We start from the raw sequence: 9094 nt of genomic DNA on the forward strand, positions 1-9094 counted from the left end.
GTGGCAGAATAATGCCTCGTTCAATTTTGCTGCAATTGTATGATTATTTTCCCTAACAAAATGGATCTTGAAGACACTGTATATTAAGTGTCTGTTAGATGGAGAGGACTTAAATTGTTGAAAATAAATGATATTATTATACCATAGTGTTGTCTTTCTTGTAGTATTCCTTTAAAGAGTATGATGGTAAGGATGGGTTCATATGTACAGTTCATAATCTTTAAAATGGCATATTGTTGGAGAGAGATATCATAATGATTTATGAAATCGGCTTATCTAAGATACTTATATTATTTTCAAAAACAATATAAATATTTTTTTTCTTTGTGTTCGGGTTGTATGCTCGGCTGTCTAGAATGGTATAGGCTTGGATGCATTTCATTAAAATTGGGCATACGCTCCCTCAGAAAATGGGCTGTTTTTTATTGGCATATTTTCGACTAAGAAAACCAGAATATGTAGCTCTTCTGTGTACATATTATTTCATAACACTGCCTATAAAAGATACAAAATCATAATGTCAAGCCATCATAGGCTCATTCTCTGTGAAAAATGGTTGAGGGTGCTAGAAAACTTAACAATTTTTCCTTAGTGGAAAAGTCCTGTAATGTGTCCCACGGATAATTAATTTAAAATTGGTAATATTGGGACTATAAGTTTTTCTTATTGTTTGTTGCTGTCATCACTGAGAACTTAGACACAATAAGTGGATATAATCCTGTGACATATTATCCTCAAACCTACTGGAGTAATTTCAAAGACATTTATTTAAAAATACAGTCTGAGTTCGAATAATAACTTGATTGGATTCATTTTCTTGAAGAGTAAGTAGAAAGTGCTTTTTCTCAGTGAACAGTCAGAATCGGTGATAATAAAATGTAGACCTTGACAAAAGGTGGATTAAAAGCACTACAAGCAACTAATAATGCATTTTGGCAAAACATTATTGATTCTTTGAAATCCCAGTATAACCCCAGAAGAAGTCTATCACAACCATTTTGAAAAATCTCAAAAATTAAAATAAATGAAAAAAGCTCTTTTCCATCAAAGATAGTGTAAAGATGGTATATTTTACATTAATGATATTATAAATGACGTTGAGAATTTCCTGTCTCTAGAGCAACTCAACGAAAAATTCGTAAAACTATCTCTACCCATCACATCATATGAAACAATTGACTCGTTTAAAAAAAAACTATCAAACTATCCTGATATTAAAAGAAAAACTCCCCAAGGCCATATAATATCACCAGATTAAAGTGTAGGTACATGATACGCGAATATTAAAAAAAGACATTGAAATAATGATAACTGGCAACTGATAGGTATTTAGATCCCACTTTCAAGAAGCAGATGACATAAAACTGCAGACGCTTCAATTTAGAATAAAAATCATAGAATATTCTTTACTAATGTCTGTCTTATTGAAAATTTTAAAAAGAAACAGAACAGTGTGAATTTTGCAATACTGAAAGACATATTAATATGTGATTTGATATATCTATCTTCATTATTTTCAAATTTTGATTTCATATATAAACTGTTGTCCTTGAGAAATATTATGGATGGTTTTAGCTGTGTCACAATAATACAGTAATATTTTAAAGATTCGCCGTTCTTTGAGACCGATTTCCACAACAACTCCTCAATCAAAATGTGCCGTAGTCTGTACCTGTTGTAATTTGCATAACAATAAATCACGCATCACAGTGCGAGCTATGCTCCTGGCTGGTCACTTGACAGCTAGACCTTGTAGCAAGATGACCTGCATTTATAGGTGTGGTGAAGTCACTGAGCCGAACACTTTCTTCAGCGTTGAAGCTCGGACCCATTGTGTACACGTTTGGTGGAACCATATGGTTGAAGAAAAAAATTTGTGAGTAAAATATCTTCTGCTAGCGTTTACATGATTCGATAATGTGGTACATGTACAGTGCATATGTACAGGTCTGTATATGAAAATGTACGGTTTGCCTAAGTTTTCGCCCTTGCATGTTACAACGGTAGGTACCCATATCACAGGGTAAGGCCTCAAGGCGCCTGGTGTTTCAGACTGTAGTTGTTATAAATGTCCACACCCTGTCAAAACTTGTGCGTCCTCCGTTGCACCTTGTAGTGTATGGTTCCCATTTACGTGCAGTAAAGTTACCAAGTTTCAAGTTTTAAGTTTATTTCGTATTTCAGGCCTTCAGACCCAGAGTGCATAGTTCAAAACTTTAGCTTATAGGATGGAACAAACGTTTTATATAAATATGAAAATAAAGATATACACGAAGTCCACTTATCCAATGGCCTTGTTATAATTTTTTCTTATTTGTTACAACGATATAAGTAAGCTGCCAATCATTTTATAAAGTCACTGTTTCCCGAAGAAATAGCATCTGTTACGGTCATTGTTTGTATATCTGGCATGTACTGTTTTATTATTGTCTGTATATAATGAAATTCTTGTAGGACATGGATCTCGTTTTCGACATAACTACATGTATATCCTTTTGAAAAACAAGAGATACATAATCTATTTTCTGCCTCTGTGCTGTTATAGCGTCCCTTTTCTACAATCATTGTACCCGGTAAATCGTGACTCGATATTCTAAATTTACACAAACATCTTCTGTGTTCAGCCACAGTAACAGTGAAAAGATATTCGTCAAGATCCTTTTAAACGTTCTAAGCTTCTCAGATTCGTGAATTTTGGCATATTAGTTTTGCTAACTATAATGTCAGTTGCTTGAATAATTCTAAGAAACCTGTAACATTTTTACAACCTTGGTTTTTCCGTATGCGAGCTCTCGAATAGAGTAGTTGCTTAACATTACTTGCCCATGTTTTCCTACCACTTCTGTCAAGCTCTAACACTAGATTATAACATGCCCTTGGAACTGGAAAAAGTCTAACCCAATACTTATTATATTTTGTATGATAATCTATATGTCGTTTCACTGGATATCTAATACTGCCGCTGTCCATGCACTGTCTGAAACTATGAGTAACCTTTTACAAAACTTCAAATGGACAGATTCTATCAAATCTGAGAATTCATAGTGTGATAATACAACTTCATCAAAATTATTTTGTAACAAATTCCGTTTTCATTGAGTACAATTACAGGAAGATTTATTAAATATATAATCGAAGTATAACCACCTATCCTTCAGGTAAAGGTGGGGTAAACAGATGAACAGGTAAACAGATATTTTATAAATATTTTTAGTGTGGTGGGTGGTGGGTAGTGGTCAAGCAATTAAAAGTGACAAATAGTCAAAGGGATACCTGGATAAGCGAGAAATTCTGTTTACCCCACCTCTTCCTAGAGATGCCCCTTGATTCAAGACTTACTCAATCAAGGGGGGAGTAATAAAGCAGTTAAAAGTAACAGTTAATTCATCAAAGGGTTACCTGGAGGTGTGAGATCATTTGCTAACCCCACTTTACCTGGAGATATACTTTGATCAGATTTTTTATAAAATGTTCTGTATTTCTATTTCGAAAATTGTATGTACTTGCATGAACTCCATGAAAATAATTTGTTTAATAAAATTAATACTATCTATCCTCGAGTTGTATCATCAGACTTAGAAATATTCAGAAAATGGATGAAAAGATTTGAACTTCGTACTCTTTACTTTATATATATATATATATATATATATATATATATATATATATATTATTCGGGGGGGGATCGTCCGGGGGGGGGGGGTCCTGGGGGTAATAGTCCGGGGGGATTGTCCTGACACCCAAATATATAGAAGCACAGGGTAAATAGTAAGTGACCAGTCCTTTAAAAAAACCTGAAGCACACACCCAGAGTCTTTCGAGCTTGCGATGTCTGTTTAGCCTTAGAGCAAGACAGCTTCCGCGAAAAAACGATGCCCAAGTATTTATGCTGAGAGACTGTCTCTATCTGTACTACCTCAAAAACACATTTTCACAGTGTCTACGATAACCTCCATTCCTAAATACAATGACTTCTGTTGTTTTTTTCAGATTAACCTTCATTTCCAACGTTCGCAAAACAATGTCAAGTGAGCTGAGGGTTTTGTAAATGTGCGCTCTGTGTCCCCGCAATTTGCTAATTTAAGTCATCGGCATACAGGTAAAAAAGTGATGTAACCTTCGTGAATTGTTTGTCAGTGAAAATACTTTGGCTCTTACTTTTTTCATACAAATGTACTAGTACGGTTACATACATACAAAACAGAGAAGGGTTAACCATACATCCCCAACGGGTTTCTACATTACATTGGAATACTGAAGTATAACTTGAAGTAAATGGTTGTCTTACGTATATTTACTTAAAGCATGTAAGGTCGAAAACTGAAGCAAATGTACGGTAGTGTCAGGATAATTTACATACATCTCCCCTGTTGTGATTTTAGTTTGATATTGCTTGTGTCTGTTTGTCAAAAACTCGTATAATTGTTAAGTTTATAGAATGGGTTGAATAGACTTTGTTGTTTATAATTAATATGTTCTTTCAGCTATGGTATGTAAGTTCAAATTGCATTGCATTGGAATATCATTTTTAAATCGTAATTAAAGCGTTATTTTGGTTTTTCAGAACTGTCAACTCTGCGGTGATCCTGCAAAAGGCACGTGCGTCTGCCTGATAGAATCTTCCAAAGCCTTCAAGCAGTATTTTGGAACTTTACACAGGCGCACACACAGGCACTGACGCGCTCAAACGAACACGCAGCGCACATTATATGGCGAAAATGGAACATGCTTTTATTACGATTTTCAAAGCATTTTATGTACATATCAGATTTGAGCATATTTAAAGGGATAATAACTCTTCGTTTCGGCCAAAAAATGAATTTTCCTGGAGTAAACATCAATTTTCCCATACTAACCAATGGTTAATGAATCCATTTTTACATTCGAAGTTAGTCCCTGGTTTTTTTCTAAAAAGTTTGGTTTTTTCTTAAAATCTCTTAAGAGATTTTAACAGAGTACAGCCATCAATGGCGGTCACGTGGTCTAAAGACGAGCTCAGATATCAGAATAATAGCTATAACTGCCGTTTTTGTGGTAAAACAGAATATATTATATTTCTATGAGTTATTCACAATGTTTTTATTGTGAAATATAGATCTCATACGAAGAGTTATTATCCCTTTAAGTACTTAAAACATTGCGGTCAATCATGTTCCATTTTAAGATATACTCAGTAATTGAGCATTTTTATTTTCAAATTATACCTTAATTGGGACAAGCTGGATGTATCCGATTCTATTTGCAACCCATTCAGCCTTTAATTTAATTTTTTTTTTGTGCAATGGTGTTATTACTTAAATGTTTAAAATGTTACTATGAACTTTCAAACTTAAAGGTAAAAGTGCGATTTTCACAATGTTGCAGATTAAGGTTAGGGTAATTAATTAATTTAATTTCTTACATTAATTTAATTTACATTGTAGTAGTCATTTCTATTTTCAACATTTGTAAGTGTTATTATTAATGCATCTGATCCTGTAAATGGCGAGTAATTTATAAATGTTGTTTGTATTCGATCTAAAAGACAGAAACCAAAGTAATATGCATTAAAATGTTCTTTATCTAAAATATATTTTGCACCTTCAAATCTAAGTAAAAAGAAAAATTGTAATAATATTTGTTGAAATTGACCCAAATTGTCACAAAATATGCATAAATTTTGGATCTGCAAATTTTAAGATGTATCTTGTCTGTTCAAGTTAAAAAAAAAAAAAAAAAAAAAAAAAAAAGCATATCGCCTCTTGGCCTATGATGTATACCACACTACATTTGGTATCAATCATACTTTCAAACGTCCATGGAAAAACTGACATATTTTCCTTTACCCAAATTTTTTTAATCAGCGCGACACCATTTTAAATATAGGTTTTTATAAGTAAAAAGCATGAATGCTGGTATTCAAATCCCAGTGCAAAAAAGGAAGTATTGGGAGCAAGTTCTGATGCAAACCTTAACCACGCTCCCCAAATTCATATTATTTTTACTATCTGTCAATTTATGCATATCTTTATTTTTATTCTAATCTTTCACCATTATTTTCTGTCGCAATAAACGAATATCACATTAGAATGACTTTGTTTTATAGTTTGATAAGTGTTTTGTGTGACTGCATTGAAGAGTGTGAAAGTTAAGACGAATTCTTTTTGAAGGGTGATAAGTGGGGCGAGTCCATTTCATTTGAGGGGTGACAGGTGGGGCGAGTCCATTTCAATTGAGGGGTGACAGGTGGGGCGAGTCCATTCCATTTGAGGGGTGACAGGTGGGGCGAGTCCATTTCAATTGAGGGGTGGCAGGTGGGGCGAGTCCATTTCAATTGAGGGGTGGCAGGTGGGGCGAGTCCATTTCAATTGAGGGGTGAGTCCATTTCATTTAAGGGGTGACAGGTGGGGCGAGTCCATTCCATTTGAGGGGTGACAGGTGGGGCGAGTCCATTCCATTTGAGGGGTGACAGGTGGGGCGAGTCCATTTCATTTGAGGGGTGACAGGTGGGGCGTCGTCTGTACATTTGGAACTGTGTGGAAATTAATCAAGGTCACAATACTAAATCAAAGGATCAATTTATTAACCAATATTTTTAAGGACATTTCAAATATATTGGAATATGCAGTTTTAATTTGTCAAAAGTGTGCCAGAACCTCTAATCTTTCTCATTTTTCTGTTTAATTTTCAAATTGAAGTATTCATATGATGGAAAGGTTGTGGAATTTGAATCACTTTTCTGCAGGAAAACCCAGAAACTAAAATGGACACATATTAAAGAACGATATTCCAAGAGATATAAAAACTGTCCAACTATGGAATAAAATGAAGAATAGATTTTCAAAAAGCAACCTTGTAAATTCATACAAATTGCATTTATAAATGTGAGCTGTTGGAAAATCTTGTAGATATGTTTTCAAAATGCTTAAAATCAATTATTTACAAAATAATGGACTTGCTAACAAACCTTTAAAACCTTTTTGATTTAAGATATCTTTTGTTACTGTAGAAATCAATTCCAAATACATTATTTGCAGATCAGTTTCAGCATAAATTTAAATTTGAAAGTTTAACAGTAATCATATCTCCGCAATTTCATCCCTTTCCCTTTATTATTACCGCTATCTTTTTCGTCATTATATCATATCAAAGAAAAAAACAAGGAATTTCAAGCGTATTTATTCAGTTTTAATACAATAGATGCATGAATACGCGAGGGTTCCAAAACGTGGATGAAAGACTTGGTTGCTTGCAGCCGCTAGTCGTGCAACACTCGGAATCTCAGTGGACCTCTGAAATAAGAAAGTAATGTTAACAATATCTGACTATACGGGCACGCTCGAAAAATACAACTTATTCATTTACATCAAAGAGAAGAGAGCTTTTGAAATGATGTGGTTGTTTACTGACTTGTCCGATCTTCAGGCTCAAATAGCACCCAGAAAATACAATCGATATCGAAGTTGCCTTACGCCAAAATTAAGATCTGAAGTAATTGATACAGACGGTTGGCCTCTTTGCAACCCCGCAATTTGAAATGTGTGCACTAATTGTTTGGAAATTATATTTTAAATGTAGATACTTCAGGTGCACACATTATGTTAATATCATTTATCAACAATATTCATTGTTCATTATTGAATTGCTTTATTTCTTTTTTATTAATGGGTCCTCCAATAAATGCGGCCATCATCGGCCAAATTTTGAACATCACACTGGAGTTTGTTCCATTCTTTTTACTGACATATCCTATTACTGAAATCAGCTTAGATCAAGGAGACAGATATTTAAGATATCTTGCTTTGAAAGAATAAACATTGGAAACACTTCTTAAATTCGTGGAGGTCATTACTAGAACTGTGACGGTACGATACGGTATTATCATCTTAATTATTCCGTGATCTTTGTGGTAATATTCTCATCTACTAATATGTCAGCTAATATTCTGAGTGCCATGAAAGAACCGACAGGCAAATATAACAAAGAATCGTAACATAAATACATGTCGTAAATTTTCCTGCATTCTTTTACGCTTTTTCTAACTACTGACAGCGGTTACTGAAGAATAAAGTTATACTTACGAAACGCATTTGCTTCTACGCCTCGTAAAAGCTCGACCTTGCGACTGCACTACACATACTGTTGCGTCTTCACCCTGCTATGTCCTACTGCCTAGTGTGCATTCGAGAAGACAGCTCGCACTACGGTGAGCAACTTATTGTTATGCAAATTACCGACAGGTATGGCCCATTTTAGGTGAGGGACTGTGGCTGAAACTGTTCACGATTATTCACGATCAAAAACATGCACATGTAGATTTGACTGAGGTCCACTTGTTAAAATACAACACTTTATTCCATAAATATTGTTCATGCGTCTTCCATCATGTGATACTGAACACCAAGGAAAGGGGGTAAATGTTGATATTTTCATCTATCAGCTGGCGTAGCTATGACCCCCTTGTTGACATAATGGAATGGATAAATCCTAGTTCCATTCGGATCCAAGTGCCACTAGCAAATAAATAAATAAATAAATAAATAAATAAATAAATAAATAAATAAATAAGCACAGAAAAACTTATGTCCCAGTGTGTTATGGGCCAAACAATGCGATATTTTATTGCATTAATGAATCTAATAGTTAAAAATATATAGTTGTAGGCCAAACAAGACAGGCCCTTTCTAACTAACTGGCTACTGTCGGGATAACATGATAACATCGTTGCCCGGTGAAGTTTTATCTGGCTGTTATGAAAAAGCAAACAAGGTTTAACTTTTTATGCCATTCGTTCTAAATATTCTGTGCCTAGATCAGTATTTCTAATTATAATATGGAGTTTTATTTTTTCTTGGATTTTTACAGAAGGCGTTTCTACCTGTACGTGGACTTACAGGGACGTTAAAGTACTGGAACCTGTACTTTATAAGACGCATGTTTCGGCATATTTGGCACTCTCTTTGAAAATTATCGGAATAGGCCAAAGAAGATATGTACCAAGTTTCATACTTTTTCCACTTTCTAAACAATTTAACACCAATCACATGCACGATACTACGCTATTTACATTTTTAAATGTTAACTGGCCAAGATTCTGCTGTTAACCATTTATGTA

General features: G+C 34.3%; 2 long non-coding RNA genes across 2 annotated transcripts; one reads left to right on the forward strand and one right to left on the reverse strand.

The window, feature by feature from the left end:
- Positions 1–1702: 1702 nt before the first annotated feature.
- LOC106156591 (uncharacterized) lies at positions 1703–4780 on the forward strand. Its single transcript, XR_001237725.3, has 3 exons — positions 1703–1876; positions 3991–4099; positions 4565–4780. It is a non-coding gene; the product is annotated as an uncharacterized LOC106156591 (long non-coding RNA).
- Positions 4781–7145: 2365 nt separating this feature from the next.
- On the reverse strand, positions 7146–8525 carry LOC147761655 (uncharacterized). Its single transcript, XR_015334480.1, has 2 exons — positions 8061–8525; positions 7146–7271 (listed from the first exon to the last, which is right to left on the reverse strand). It is a non-coding gene; the product is annotated as an uncharacterized LOC147761655 (long non-coding RNA).
- Between the last annotated feature and the right edge of the window lie 569 nt (positions 8526–9094).

The sequence above is a fragment of the Lingula anatina genome, chromosome 5 (genome assembly GCF_051362555.1).
Source record: "Lingula anatina isolate TDL-2025a chromosome 5, LinAna3.0, whole genome shotgun sequence".
In the NCBI taxonomy this organism is placed as follows: domain Eukaryota; kingdom Metazoa; phylum Brachiopoda; class Lingulata; order Lingulida; family Lingulidae; genus Lingula; species Lingula anatina.